Raw genomic sequence first — 16,308 nt, 5'->3', positions numbered from 1 at the left:
ACTCAGCATCTGCAAAGCTGTGTGAGTCCCAAGCCAAAGTATCTTCCAGACCTTGGGTCTTCAGTAGCCCCTGGATTAAAAGGTTCATGTGACTCCTTGTTGCTGGATCTTCCAAGCATTCTTATGTGCCAAACTTCAATGTTCTCCTGTATTTGGACCCTGTCTTTGGCTTACCCAGACACCAGGCAGTAAAGCACCATGGTGGTTATGAACACAGTGCTGGGGATTCGTAAAGGAAGAGTTTGAATCACCCCAGGTCCACCACTTACTAGCTATACTGTCTTAAGCAATTGTTTATCCTCCCCAAGCCAAACTTAAAATGGGAAGAAAAATGCATACCTCCCAGAGCTGTTGTAAGCATGAAAAGAAATAAATTGGGCTTAGTTCTAGAGCTAGCATATAGAAGCATTCGCAATGTAAGTCCCATTTTTGACAGAAAGTAGTACTCGCCCCTCCCCACCGCAACTTAATGTCTGGCCATTCTCTACCTCTTTAAATGCGCTCTTTAACAAAACTACTTAGAAACTATTCAAAAGCCTAGAAAGCTATTTAAACCAATAGCTTCAGGCCTCTCCTTCAAAATAATCAAAAATCAAATGGGGACATACATGGTTATTTCCCATTTGTTTACAACTTCATTCCCTCAACAGAGTACTGAGCCATGTGAACAAGACAGACCTGCTCCATAACCTCATGGAGATCACAGTCCTCCAGAATTGAGACCTTCTTTTGTGGAACACACCTTACTACTCCGTGCCTAGCACAGCACTGGCTTGGGAAATGATTCTTTTGCTAGTCCTTTTCCACATTTTCCAGCATTTTAAATGGGAGGATGTTGCTCTTAAGACTTAAAAATTCAGTAAAATTGAAAGCCCTTGCCAACTCTCTGGGACATGCATGAAAACAATCTGTCAGACCACCTTACGAGGTGGGGAAGTCCTGACCGTCTCCTTGCAGAAGCCTTGTGGCTTCTCCCAGGTAAACTCCTGGGCTAACAGTCTCTGCTGGCTCTTCGTCTGCTGCCTGACATCTAGTCTCTTCCCTCTGGGCACTGTGCCATTTTTCTAGGCCTGAACCACCCAGTATCCCCAAATAAGTACTGTGTTTAAAAGCCAACCAATTTCCTCTAGAAATTTAGAACAGACACCAGTTACTTCATCTGGATTCCTTCAACAAGACAAGACTCCAATCGCTACAGTCAGTCCCTTAGAAAAGCAAAGAAACTTCTCTCTTTAGGAGTTGCTACGTATGACGCCACTCCATTTTAAAGGGTCTTAGATAAGTCTTCAATTTTGTGAAGTTTAGAGATTAATAATACCTTAGCAGGGAAAATGCTGAAAGGTAGGCAGGCCTTGTCACAGTGAGAGAAAAGATTCTTTCCTGCTTTGCTGTGATTAGCTACATAAATTGTAGTGCGAGTTCCAGAGCTAAATGAATTAGTATGCATCCCACTCAGACTTCTTTATTTGTTGAAGTAAAATGCTTATAATCTTTGCTTGGGGGAGAAAGAGAGGGTATGTCATTGAGTGAATATGAATTAATCAGTACTTTATGGACAGAACCCATAATTTTAAAGCAGTGAAAAAAGACGAGGCATTTATCAGGGTTCCACTCAGCAATCTCCCCCTGTCATTGCTAATAAATCTTTTATGAAATGGAGTTTTGCAATCTTTGCAGGAACCTTCCCTTCCCCCCACCCACCACCTTTCCTTGAAAGAAAAAAAAAAAAAAAAACCCTTAGCATTCATCTTTAATATTTTCTCCTCCCTTCCCTATTTGAATTTCCTGTACTCAGAAAATCGCAGAAGCTCTTTATTTTTAAAGCTTTCCCTCCAAATTTATAAGTTTAAGACTTCCTTCTTAAGAAGAAGTAGTTCATATAGACTTTCCCCCAAGACACTGGATGGAAAAAAAGCTTAGTTTTAGGTGAGGAACACAATATTTTAGTAAGTACAATACCCTGGGTCTGCTAAACAATTAATATTTATAGATGGAGTGATAACAGTCCACAACAAACTAAAGGAGTTTGGAGATTGATAAGAGGATAATTATACAACATTCCAGTTCTAATGCTTGATAATTTTCCTATCACTACTCAGAAATGCAAGATTCTGCCAAATTATAAACAGCCTGCCAATAACCTCACGATGCCCTGATTTAATTAGGATTTTATGCTCCTACTTGAAGGTTAGGTTCATTAGCTATGAAATACGCCACTGGATGTCTGGATTAAGATTTAAAGGAAACCCTAAATATGGAGTGGCATGCAGCCAGTTTCTAGCCATTTAAACTGGGCAAACGGACCTGTGATCATTCTCCCCGAGGTTGGTAACTTTTTATTTTTAGCCACAAATCCACAGGCCCTCTCTCTCAGTTAGGGACGGTGCCTGATGGCCAGTCGGAAGCTTAAAAAGGTACACGACTGAGAAACAAGTGGTTACGAGGCAGTAATGAAGGGGTTGGCGGGAGGGGGGTAGGATCCCCGTAATGATTTTGCCATTAAGCTTGCGTTCCATTTTACAGCTTGGATTTATTTATAACAACAGGTGGTGGTATTTGTGGGGAATTGCTTGTTTTTTCACTTGAGAAGGGCAGCTCCATACATCTGCTAGAAGGCGAAACAAAACCTTTTCCAAACACCGTTTCCTAGCTTTCTGCATCACCATTAGGAAGGAAGAATTTGTAGCAAAAGGCCACCCTGCCATTATTTCTTCCTGATGACACTCATTTAGCAGCCATTAAAATGCAAATAGAAGTATGATTTTTAGATCACAAAATTAACATTAACGGTTGGATGATTGATTAAAGGTCATGGCGATGGTATAACTTAATTTCTTAGATAATTGTGTTCGGTTTTCTGCAGACTGTTTGGGTTTCTGAATTAATTTTATCTGTTGTTGAACACTGACAGGTGCAGTAATTGGCAGAGGCTCCTTTGGGCTCACTGCTTCCTGCGAACCGCACCCCCTTCTCTTCTTCTAAGTCACCACCTAAAACGGGGAAGAGAAGACCAAACCAGCCGGGCCAAAGCAGACTGACGAGTCTGGATGAGGTCACTGGAGGGGTTACTGCAGAGCTGCAAAGCACCAAATAGAATTCCATCCCATAGCTAACGAGTTTTCCCCTTAAGAACTTCCTGCATCAGACTCACAGTGGTAGAAAATGACCCTTGGCTGTCCCCCGGGGCTCAGGCTAGCCTGCTCGGATCCCGGGCCGCAGGATCCCATCTCAGACCTGTTTTTCTTTAATGGAGGCAATAAGCCACGGATAGAGGTAATAATACCACCACCAGGTTTTTGTGTCACTTCTGTATGTGAGAGTACAGGCAGTGACCCGGTAAACTGAGAGGGGAAATGGCCAGAGATTGGGTCCACCTGCTCTGCTTCTCAAATGTCAAAAAAATAAAATATATATATACATGGTGCTTACCTGGCAGGCTAAATACCTTCCTTAATCCCAATAAATATGGAGCTCTGTAAAAATCGGGAAATTTCACAAGAAAAGCATTGTAGCACTAAGAGAATTAAGTTAAACTGCATTATTATTAGTAGTACTACTATTATATTACTATTACTATTGCCCTTGTATCTTGATTTCTCCTGGAGGTTTCAAAGGACTTGGTTTCATCTTGAAGGATGGACTGTATTTTGCAAACTTCTGTCCACCCACTTCTGGATTCTGGCTCAAATCTTTTCATTCTTGTGAGTTCTTGTGAGTTCTTAGACTGAGTGTGCACAGACAGCTCCCTACTGACTGAGAGCTAACAGTCTAGCAGAGAGACCTCTGAACATGAAGCAATTAAAGAATAATGCAAAGTTCTACATAAAAAAGTCACCAGACATAAGGTGACAACCATGTCTCATCGAGCTTTAATTCAATACAAGCATTCATTCAACAAATATATCCTGAGCCCCTACTATATGCCAGGTTCTGTTCCAGGGCCTGGGGATACTCTAATAAACTGAACAGACAATCCCTTCAGAATGTAGCATAGCCTCTGACAAAGTACAGGAAAGGGAAAACAAGCAAGGGACAGCCATTAAAAGTGGGCTAAGGGCTACAGATGGGAAAGGAAAGAGTAAAGAAACACTAAGAGAACTTAGAGCAGACTTTGTTTCCCGAGAAACTTTCACAGGGCATAACGGGTCTGAAATCCATGCTTATTGAATCTGTCCATCTCTTTATTAATGAGTCAATAAGAGAAGACAAGGATAAAACTCTGGGGAGTCATGGAAAGGGACTTGTAGTCTGCCACACTGGCTACTGTTGCCCTTCCCCTACCCCAGGGCCTTCACACATGCTGCTGAAGTACGCACCCAGTGTACTTCAGACCTCAGCTCAAAAGCCAGGCCCACAGGGAAGTCATCCCTGGCATCCCTCTCCCTTCCCATCCCCAACCCCAAAATAGGTCCAGGACCTAGGTAGAGAGGTCCCATCAGACATCCAGATGCAGGCTCCCATGGTCTCCAGCACGCTGACACCCTGCTGCATGGCCCCCTACACACAATTTACACTCATGTGAATGATTATATGGTGAACATCTCCTCCCCACTCTGAATTCTAGGCTCCAGGAGGGCCTCACTGTACTACTGTGTCCATAGTGAGGGCAAGCCCTCAATAAGGAGTTGTTAAATATGTCGGTAGAGTTTGCCTTGTGGGGTCTTGAAAAATGGTGAGTACCCAAACAGGCAAAAAAGAGCAGGCACGGAAGGTGGAAAGAGTGCAGAGTCAGCCTCACAGGCTGCACAGGGGTGAATGCGAAATATTTCACCGGCTGTCCAGACTGGGCTCAGACCCTGCAGAGCAGGTGGTGCTGAGAGCGGGGTGCTTCCCTGCATTGCCAGGGGTTAGCCCTTTAGTTCCTGGGATGTGGAAATGTAGGCAGGGTCCCAGGCACAGGTATTGGGATTGGAAGCTAGGAGTGCTCCTCGAAGCAGCAGCTCTCTACCATATTTTAACAAGCTGAAGATCCTATCAGAGAATGCCATCAGTCTGCGAGCAGTCTCAGCAGTGAAAGGGGCCCTCGGCAGGCATCTAGTCCTAGTTGGTTGGAAAGGAAGATGAGCTAAAATATAAGACCTTAAAACTCAGGCACAGGCTTTTGATCTCAGTTTCAATGAGCTACCTAAGAAATCACTGCAGATCACTAAGAAAGGGAGGAATGATGGAAGGCGTATTTTTAGGAGGACTGATTTCAGTGGTCGGGCCAGATGTCATGCTAGATGCTATTTAATGAAAAGGTAACACACCAGGGGTGCCTGAGCGCTCAGTCATGAAGCAGCTGCCTTTGGCTCAGGTCATGATCCTGAGGTCCTGGGATCGAGCCCTGTGTTGGGCTCCTTGCTCAGCGGAGAGCCTGTTTCTCTCTCTGAACCTCTCCCCTACTTATGTTCTCTCTCTCTGCCAAATAAGTAAATAAAATCTTTAGGGGGGAAAAAAACCTATTTAAAAAAGGTAATACACAGATATTAGGCTTTATCAAAATTAAGTTTCTTGTTTCATAATGCTCAGGGCTGATTCTGAATTTCCCAAAGAGTTAGTCTCCATGTTCAACTGCATTGAGGCTGGCTTTGGTGGTTTCCTCTTCCAGTCTCCCGACTCCCAAAAGATGATTCCTCCCATCTTTAGTGATGAGGATGGTGCCTAGCCCTTGGTAAAGGCCTTGCTCAGTGGACAAATGAATGAATGGCTTTATTCAAAACACAAAACAAAGGAGCCCCTCAAGTCTGTGCTATTATGCAAATCCTCTCTGGCCTCTCCAACTCTTTCTTAAACAGGTTTCCCCAACTAAAGCTTATCTTTCACCAGCTTTGCCAAAACCAAAGACAGCCTAAGGTCCTTCCCTTCCCTGCCTGGAGTCTGACGAGCCCCATCTCTGGCTACAATTGCCTGCACCAATCTGAGTGCGATCCAGGCCCCTTCTTGGCAAGCACTAACTTGATAAGCTGTATTTCATGAAGTTAACCAGGCTCATTACAGAGAACATATTTCCAGGAGGAGGGATGTTAATTTCTTCCTCATATAAAGAACAAAAATCAATATCGTAAATCCAGGAAATCTCCCCTAAATGTCTCCCTGGTCATCACTCTCTCCTGTGCTCTGTGTAAATACCATCATGACAGGTTAGCTATATTTTCTGCTCAGGCAATGTGATCTCGAGGTGACAGCAGGACTAGTCACGATGCTGAAGTCAGGAGTATTGGCTGGGAAGTTTTTCCTCGAGGTATTTTGTGACATTGGAATTCCGTCAAATGGAGCTGAGGGTACCTTTATCTCTCAAACAAGCCCCAGGTCCAGTCCTCGGCCTCCTTAGAACAGGCTGAACTTGCAAGGTAGATTTTCCACACAAGTGGAAGGTGAATGAAAAGGAAGCAGGGTCCTATGGCATGTACGCATCTCAATAGCTTCCCTTCACTTAAATGTATAATAACTACCAACTGCACACATTGTGTGAGATATAAAGAAGTCAGGATGCCAGCAACAATTTCACAGGAACTGACAGTCTAAGTAAGCAAATAGTTTAAACTAAGCCTTAGTTTTAATTTTAATACACACACGTCACACCCTAGTAAATCCCTGTGCAGAAATGTGAAATCTCCAAGTAATGTTTTTCCTACCACATTTTGGGGGTCCCTTAATTTCAGGCAGCCCCAGAGGGAGGAACACAGCTTCAACTTAGGAGTAAACAAGAATCTAATTTTAGAAATCCTCCAAGATGTTGACCTTTGTATAGGGATCTGTCAGCCTAAGACCCAGGGTCTTAGATGGGTTATTATAAATTAAAATCTAATACTCCTTCCTTCTCCCTGGATCTATAATGCCCCATTCAATCAGCAACGTCCAGCTTACGTGTGCAATTCAGCTCCAAGAGGTAGATGACAAAACTTAGTGACTTCAGCATCCCAAGGGCATAAGCAAAATTAATTAAGGCATTGCCGCTGAATATTAGCCCTTCTTGAGTCCTCCCTCCCAGGTTTATTTCTAATTATCTCCCATTGAGTCATGTCCCCAATGAGTCAAAATTTTTATTAGATTTTTAGGAGCCGATCTCCTGACAGCTTCAAAGGATTTTTACACTTTAGCATAGCTGATTCCCTCTAATATGCTTCTATCTCTTAACTAATCTCTGTCCTGAATCACATTATAAAACCATAGAGTTGAAAGAGTCCTTTGAGGTCACCTAGCCCAATTCCATCTGATTATAGACAAGTAAACTGAGGCCTAAGGAAGTTTGGTATCTTGAGTAAGATGAATAAGTTAGCACTGCAAAAATCTGATGCTACAGACCTACTTAATATAAGTTCCTATCAAGAGTGAATTGGAGGGGCGCCTGGGTGGCTCAGCGGGTTAAAGCCTCTGCCTTCGGCTCAGGTCATGATCCCAGGGTCCTGGGATCGAGCCCCACATCGAGCCCCACATCGAGCCCCGCATCGGGCTCTCTGCTCATCAGAGAGCCTGCTTCCTCCTCTCTCTCTCTCTCTCTGCCTTCCTCTCTGCTTACTTGTAATCTCTGTCTGTCAAATAAATAAATAAAATATTTTTTAAAAAAAGAGTGAATTGGAAATAGCCCTAGAATAAAGGCCTGCATATTTTTGACCTGGTGGCTATTCCATCCTATGCTCCAAATATCCACATAAAGTCTCCTCATCAACAAGCCCAGTCCATGTGTTCTGAGTTTCTAACGGATATTTCAGTGTCTGCCTCTTCAATGGGGACAAACAGACAAGGAGCCATCACACACAAGAATAAAGATCCTGCCATGAGAGACTCTAAAGCAAACTAAAAACAAACAGAAGAAAAGGAATCTACAGACAACAGAAAATCTGGGAAACGAAAGAAAATCTCCAAAAACAAAATCCTCAGAGTGATATTTTATACATAAAAGATGATGCTATAAAAGGGAATTTATTAAAGAATAAGGAGTTCTTAGATATTAAAAATACCTAAGCAAATAAAAAAAACTTAATAATCAACTCTAAAGACTCACAGAAGATAAAATAAAAGGATAAAGAGAGGACAAGTAGGCCAAAAAAACTGATAAGAATGCTACAGAGATTAATCCAGAAAGTCTACCATACAACCCACAGGAGTTCCGGGAGCCCAGCATAGAGAAAGTTAAGGGAAATTAAGGGAAGAAAACTATCAGAAGCATAAAAAGGAACTATTTCCCACAACTGCAAAATAGAAATCTGCCTCCAAGAAACAGACTCTTCACTATAGAGAACAAACGGCTGGTTACCAGGGGGACGTTGGGGGGCGGGGGGTGGCAGCGGGGCATGGCTGAAACAGGTGATGGGGTTGAAGGAGCGCACTTGCTGTGATGGGCACCGGGTTAATAAATGGAAGTGCTGAACCACTGTAGTGTACACCCAAAACTCATATTACACTGTATGTTAACTAGGGAATTCAAATTAAAATTTTTCAAAAGGGACACCTGGGTGGCTCAGGTGGTTAAGCCGCTGCCTTCGGCTCAGGTCATGATCCCAGGGTCCTAGAATCGAGTCCCACATCGGGATCCTTGTTCACCAAAGAGCCTGCTTCTCTCTCCGCCTCTGCCTGCCACTCTGCCTGCTTGTGCACGCTCTCTCTCTCTCTGACAAATAAATAAATAAAATCTTTTTTTAAAAAATTATATTGAATTAAATTTTTTAAAAACCCACATACACTGTTTAAAAAAAAAAAAAAAAAAAAGTCTGCCTGCGGGAGCTTCCTGAGTGCCCAACACCACAGTACAGCTGGGTGGGATTTCAGAAGGCCAGGAATAAAGGGGAAATCTGGGGAGCTTTCAAGGAGAGGAGAGTTTTCACCAAAGGCCCAGGAACCAAGATGGCTTTGGACTTCTAGACATTGGAAGCAAAAGAATAATGGAGCAATGCCTTCAAATTCCTGAGCGAAGACTATTTGAAGCCAGAGTCTATACCAACCAACAGCGGCACATAAGCAAGGGTCAGAGCATGTGTCTTCAACACTCTGCATCTTGGGAAATTACTGACTGTGGCAAAACTGTGGGTTACGACTGGGATAATAGGTATCTGGGGGTTCACGATGTGAACTGTTTCCATTTACTTGAAATTTGCATTTCTTGTAGTCCAAGAAATGTCAAAATTGATTATTAAATGACGTAAATTTGTCATGTGAAAATATTAATAGAAGAAAAAAATAAAAGGCATGAGAATTCTAGCAGAAAATAAGTATAAGAATGTTCACAATTTAAAGTGAGGAAAAATATTAAGCTTATTACTTAGAAATAAAAACAGTCAAAACCAAAGGCTTTCAAAAGTTGAAGTGACTGGCTCTGGCAACCACATAAGGAGGGTTTGGGGGAGGGAACGTTCTTGTTATGAACAGATGACTGACAACAAGTATGTGTTATTCTAGTTCCCCGGAAGGAGATGGATTCAGTGATTTTAATGGCATTTGCAGTCAAAACTATCTAATACGGTTATAAGGGGAAAGGATGTATTATAGGCACTTGGAGAAGGGGGCAGCGATAACCAGGATGCTGAAGTGTTTTCTGAGATAAATTTTGTCTGTTTTGCCCCAGAAACAGACTGGTGGCACTAGATTCTGGGGTCATTTGGGCCAGGCAGGAAGAGAATAGCAGTTGTCACTGGGCATCTGAACGGAAGCAGTCAGCAGTGAATGGGCTGAGAAATGGATACAGAGGGGGAGGAGGCAGAGGGAAGGGGAGTATGTGCGGCCACGACAAACAGTCCACGGACAAAGGACAGGTGTGGTGCTGAGACCTCACACAGAGCAAGTCCTGAAGGGGAGAGAAACGGGAAAGGAAGAGAAGGTCTCGTCCAGAAGGCAAGTCAGAAAGATCCCAGAGAGAGCCAAAGTGGACTCGGTCAGTGGTTGCTGGCATTCCACTGGGCAGGAAAAGAGTCAGGAGTCAGGGTGAACAGTAAGAACAGGATGTCCAGAAGTGGTGCTGAGCCACTCCAGGGACAAATATCAGGGGCCAGAGAATGCCAAGATTTCTCAAGATACCAGAACATGGGGACCTGAAAAATCTTCCAAATGGCTTCTTCTTCTTCTAGCGTAGTTTTCACTGATCTATTCATATATGCAATATGTCTCTTTCCCACAACCCCACAGAGTCTCAAAGGCACTGCTTGGCCCATGCTCCAATCCCTGCAACAGTCCTAACACAGGCAACGTATCGTTTCCATAATGAAGACCAGGTAGACTACACAGTTTGGCTTCTACCCCTTACTAGCCCTGTGACCTTGGGCAAGCATTTATCCTTGCTGTGCCTCAGCCTCCCCAACTTTAAAATGGGTATAATATGAGTACCTACCTCATAGGCTAATGTACTTATCAGAGGGCTTGATACATAGAAATCATTCAATAAATCTCAACTGTTATTCTTAGATTTGGATGACAGACCTCAAAAAAGACATATGTCACCAGAGACACACTAAGAGGAAACCAAGCAGGCTGGTAAAGAAAAATAAAATAAAATCAAGTGAGAAACATTGGAAGGGAACTAAGATGTTATCATGGCTCACTTCATTGAATCCTTGGTACCAAGGAAGGAAATACCTTCGGAGAGTGAAAAGAAGTTCTAATATGTGATATAGTTTAAGCAGCTACTCTCTGCCAGGTGCAATGGGAAACATTCTGTGGCAAATTCTATTAATTTCTATTCCAGTTACTATTACTAAGTAAAAAAAAAAAAAAAGTTTCCCAAATTCAATAGTTTGAAACACTAACCATTAAGTTATGCTTCTAGATACTGTGGGCCAGGGACTCAGCCTGCATGACAAGGATGGCTTGCCTCTGCTACATGATTGCAGAGCTTCAGCTAGGAAGACCCCATGGTGGGGGCCTGGAATCACCTAAAGGCTCATTCACTCACCTGTCGGGCCTGGGCTGGGGTCCCTGGAAGACGAGGACTGCTGCCTGAAGCACGTGGCCTCCCTGGGTGACTCGCTTCCTCACAGCATGGCAGCCTCAGGGGAGTCCGTCTTCCTACAGAGCATCTCGGGACTCTTGAGGTGCAGCTGTTCCAAGAAACAAGGTAGAAGATGCACGGCCTTTCACGACTCAGCCTCACAGGTCACACAGCGTCACTTCTAACACTGGTTACAAATGAAGAATGAAGAACATAGATCCTACCTCTTAAAGGAAGGCATGTCAATGAAATTTATGGGCATGCTTTAAAAAGCACATCGTTTTCTAATGTTAATCCCCTATTTGGACCTTGCCACAATGGACTGTGTCTCCCCAAATTCATAGGTTGAAATCCTAGTCCCCGGTATACTGGTATTAGGAAGTGGGGCCTTTGGGTCATGGGGTAAAGCCCTCATGAATAGTAGTGCCCTTATAAAAGGGAACCCAGAGAGCTCTGCTGCCCGCTTTCTGACAGGCATCTATAACCAAAGAAAAAGGCTTCATTAAACACTGGGTTCTTTGGTGCCTTGATCTTGGACCTTCCAGCTTTCAGAACTGAGACATAAATATTTGTTGTTGAAACCACCCAGTGCACAGTACTTTGTTACAAACATCTCATACTTGACTAAAACACTGAGGTTTTAGTGTTCCAAGTAGCAATGCAGCCAGCCCAGGATAATGAACTGTAACAATCTTATTCCCTTAAAAAAAAAAATATATATATATATATATATATATATATATAGTCAGTAAATATATATATATATACGTATGTATGTATGTATGTATGTATGTATTTGAGAGAGAGCAGGAGAGGGAGCGAGCAGTGGGGAGGAGCAGGGGAGAGGGAGAAGCAGGCTCTGAGCAGGGAGCCCGACCTGAGCAGAAGGCAGACGGAGCCACCCAGGTGCCCCGACAATCCTATTGCCTTTGACAGTGATCGGTTATGCCACAGTCCTGTGAGACTAAGTGTGGTCATATGACCCAGCTCTGGCCAATAAGACATAAGGAGAACTCTGCTGGGGGCTCTTCTAATAAGTCTTTTGATTTCCTGGTATAAGTCAGATCTGGGTACACCTGGATGGCTCAGTCAGTTAAACATTTACTTTCGGCTCAGGCCATGATCTCAGGGTCCTGGGATTGAGTACCACATCAGGCTCCCTGCTCAACCGGGGAGTCTGCCTCTTCCTCTGCCTACCACTCCCCTTGCTTAGACATGTTCTCTCTCTCTTTCTCTCTAATAAATAAATCTTCAAAAGAGAGAGAGAGAGAAAGAAAGGAAGGAAGGAAGAAAGGGTCAGACTTGGCCACTACTGATATTTCCACTTTTACTCTTTCTTTAAAAGAACATATAATGTTTGGGGCTGTGGCAACCATCTTATGACCATTGGCAAGAAGCATGAGAATTAAGTCAGTAAGCTAAGAACAGCAGGGAAGTAGATATAAAGAACCTGGATCCTTGGTTGCATCAATGAGCAGCTGAACAAATACCAGCCGCTCCTTCTTGTTACGCAGAAAATATAACCTTCAGCAGTTTAAGCCAGTTTTAGTCAGGTTTCTTTTACTTACAGCTGAAAGCATTCCAAACCAATACAAACTCATAATTTCATGTAAGTCTTATAAGAAGTTAATTAGGCATTATTTATTTAGGCTTTATTGTCCCGAGGTTGGAACTTGAGTCACTTTTCCGAGGTCACAGAGCTAGCGTGCGATGGCAGAATTTGAATCCAAAGCTAATGGCAAAGCTCAGTGTTCTTGCTCTTCCTGCCCTGCTACTCAGGGTGTGGTGCCTGAATTGGGAAGACAACAACACCTGAGTCCTTGGTGGAGCTGAAGACTCTCTAGTCCTACCAAGATATGCCAAATCAGCATGTGCAATTTAACTAGAGCCGCAAGTCTTACCTAGATGGCCCTAGGGGAAAGAATGAGGACCCCTGCTTGCAACCTCCAGGAGGTCAGATTTCAGCTCAAAGAAAATGAGAAATGTTTAAATAATTACAACTACCAAGAAGGAAAGTTTCTACATGTGAAGCAGTGAGTTCCCACCCCCACCTCCAAAAGTATTTGATTATCATTGGAGGAACACCTGCTCGCTATGGATGCCATGGGAATCACTTTTCAGCCTTTCCCTTCTGGTGATGGTTCCCAATGACCTTTCTGAGGCCTGAAGTTGCACCATTAGAGATACCCCTGGACATCCTGGACATTAAAGCCCTAATAAAATGCCATCCTCAAGTCACTGAGAGCCCACCTGGTAAAGAGAAGTTTGGGGTGCTCTTGGGATAGGTAAGTAAGGGACGCTGGGAGCAGGGGAAGAGCACAGAGGCTGGGCATCTGAAGCTGGGACAGCAGGCACTGAGGGCCATAGCTGTCAGTGGCCCAGGAAGCCAAATGCGCTCAGTACCCTTTTACTCAAGCAGCTGCCACCTGCCGGTGGGTTTGAAGCTCCCCTCAGCTTCCCCCTGAGCCCCAGGCAAAAGCTACAGACTCAGCGGCTTTGGAAACGCACACGTGTAACCACATTCTCACCCTTTTGAATTTAATTCCACAGTATAATTAAACACATATACTGCACATGCACGGCTATAATACAAGCTGTCGGTTCAATTTGGAAGTGTGCATTAAACAAATCCAAGCGAGGAGCAACAGTCTCTGAGCCTTAGGCCTGGGGGGGGGGGGGGGGGGGAGGAGCCGCCTGTTCAATAAACATTTCGTGGGACACACTGCCATCTAGTGGCCACCCGGTAAACTGCCAAGACCAGGAAGGACGAAGGAGCCGGTGCCTGGGATCCCCAGCGCCAGGTAAAAGCTCCCAAATGTTTTGAATTAAATTGTTTTGAATTAAAGTAAGCTGGATTGGCGTGAAGTGAAGTGACAGGGATGAGAATAAAATGGACAGGGTTACACTGGAACGATAAACAGGGTTTGATGACCTGTTCCTGAGCCAAGGAAAGCACAATATATTTTAGACCAAAGGGAAATAACTTCCTGCACCTGGCATCAAAGAAAAGCAGAGAGTTTTGCCAGAAAAGATCTTGAGAAGCTGGGCCTCAGTTCAAATGATAATCAGAGGTGGTCTACCAGGACTACAGTATAAATCCTGTTTCTGACACTTTACAAATATATATTCAGTAAATACTTGAATAACCTCATATACAAAATATGAATTCCTACCCTTAGTAAAGAGGTCAGAATAGAAGTTTTTCTTAACTGCCACCATCTGTCTCAGGAGCCCCTTCCTTGATGGTTAACTGCACCTGACACCCATTCCAGCTACTTCTATTCTAGCTACTTCCACAACACGTAGTGAAAGTGCGATTAAAGGTCTCTGTCCCCCGTGGGCTGTGAATATTCAGAGGAGCCTTTCAACCCCATGTGCCTAGATTATTCCCATCACTTAACAAACAGATAAGGGAGGAACGAGGAAGGAGGCATCATTACTGTAGCACTGATGTAAATGTCGGGGGAAACCTTCTTTTGTCTGTTTTGGCAGGCCTCTCCAACAGAGCTTCTACCATTATCCTGAGGCTTTGGAGCCCTTGGGGTAGTAACAGTTACAAGCCCTCCAAGTCCTGATATTATGGACTGGATATCTGTGTACTCTCGGAATGTGTACATTGAAACACTGTTTCCCAATGTGCTGATGTTTGGAAATGGGGCCTTTGAGAGGTGATTCGGTCATGAGGGTGGAGCCTTAACAAATGGGATTAGGGCCCTTATAAGAAGGGAAATGAGCTCCACTTCTCACTCACTCTTTCTCTCTCTCCCTGCACCATGAGAGGACACAGCAACAAGGCAGCCATCGGCAAACCTAGAAGAAGGTCTTCCCCAGGGCTGAATCGTCTGACACCCTGACCTTGCACGTCCAGCCTCCAGAACTGTAAGATACAAATTACTGTCGTTTAAGCCCCCTACCCTATAGTATGTTTGTTTCAGCAGCTTCAAAAAGATCCCCCAATTTTTCCTTCTTTGTTTTTATTTAATTTGGTATCGTTTCTGTTTTTAGGTAGCTTCAAGACGCACTCAATGATATGGAATGATCATGCCTGAAGAGCTTTACAGTTTACAAATGTCTACTGCGGGATTTCTTTTTTTTTTTTTTTTTTTTCCTTTCTCCTCTATTTATTTATTTTAACCAAATAAAACAAATACTGTGACATAAATTAGCATAGTGTAGCATTTTACAAAAAGGAACCTCAGAGGTTTTCCAACAGGGAAAGCCTGTTGGAGTGATGGCATAGTACTATTACATTATAATGTCTCCTATTTGCTCATCATTTTTTTTGAAGTATCCCTTTTAGGCTGAAACTTTCCAGAAGTGAGCCCCAGACAAGGACAATTCAGGAAGAAGAAAGTTAAATTGTATCCATTTACCCTTTTATGGGGAAATAATGCGGGATTTCTAAGGGCACCATTTTACAGATGTGGAAGCTGAGACTCCGCCCCGGATCACACCACCTTGGCCCCTCGAAAAGTTCAGGCAGGTGGGGTACAGTAGGGGCCCCTCACAAATTTCACTTACAGATACAAGGTTTCAACAGAGATGTTGTTGTAGGCTCTAATCTGGGACCTATTTTGAGGCATTTAAACTTTGCCTTTTCACAGTCTGCCCAAGGAAGCAGGCATCTACCTTAGAAGCTACCAGCATCCTCTCGTGGAGGCTCCCAGGCGGAAAGTATCTCCTGCTCAGGCTAGGCCTTTCCACGTCTCACAGACCCCCTTGGCTCTGCTCAGTCATCCTCTCTAACCCACTCTTCCCTGTATCCCAGGCATCATCACACAGAAAGAGCCCTTCGAAAACCGTCTGAAGCTGCTCAAAACTTCATCCCATAATGGCCATCTAGAAAATTATTTACTAGTGACAAAATCCCAAAAAGAAATTTTGCTAAACCAGGTAGAAATCGCACATGAGGATAATTTTTAAGAGGCCTGAGAGCGTTCTGGGGAGAAGAGAGGCGCCGAGGGGTCTTTGTGGGGAAGGGTGGGTACGTTAAGATCTTCACTTACAGCATCAGTGAATCCAAAATTGAAGCAATTGCCACACTGAGAGCCAGCTGTATGTGTCTATCAATATTTTTACTGTCAGGGGCACCTGGGTGGCTCAGTGGGTTAAAGCCTCTGCCTTCGGCTCAGGTCATAATCCCAGGATCCTGGGATTGAGCCCCGCATTGGGTTCCCTGCTTAGTGGGGAGCCTACTTCCCCCTCTCTCTGTCTCTGCCTGGCTCTCTGCCCACTTGTGGTCTCTGTCTATCAAATAAATAAAATCTTTAAAAAATATATTTTTACTCTCATTTCTTTTCTTAAAAGATTCATGACATACACATATGCACACACCTCTGTCTACCATGAAGATTCTACTCTTACTTCAAGAGCGATCAGGGCTAACCTCCTCTGGGATGCTCTTCCAG

General features: G+C 43.8%; 2 long non-coding RNA genes across 2 annotated transcripts in view; one reads left to right on the top strand and one right to left on the bottom strand.

Moving 5' to 3' along the window:
- Positions 1–10,993, bottom strand: part of LOC309868964 — a 352,849-nt gene extending 341,856 nt beyond the window's left edge. The window contains exon 1 of the long non-coding RNA XR_014313907.1: positions 10,865–10,993. This is a non-coding gene — a long non-coding RNA (uncharacterized lncRNA). The remainder of the gene's footprint in view (positions 1–10,864) is intronic.
- A 3,652-nt stretch (positions 10,994–14,645) lies between these two features.
- On the top strand, positions 14,646–15,062 carry LOC309868367. The gene is made up of 2 exons (XR_014313659.1): positions 14,646–14,779; positions 14,906–15,062. It is a non-coding gene; the product is annotated as an uncharacterized lncRNA (long non-coding RNA).
- Positions 15,063–16,308: the final 1,246 nt, after the last annotated feature.

Source organism: Mustela nivalis (assembly GCF_964662115.1).
Source record: "Mustela nivalis genome assembly, chromosome: 7".
NCBI classification, from domain to species: Eukaryota; Metazoa; Chordata; class Mammalia; order Carnivora; family Mustelidae; genus Mustela; species Mustela nivalis.
The sequence above is the reverse complement of the archived record's forward strand: the minus strand, read 5'-3'. Positions and strand labels throughout refer to the sequence as shown.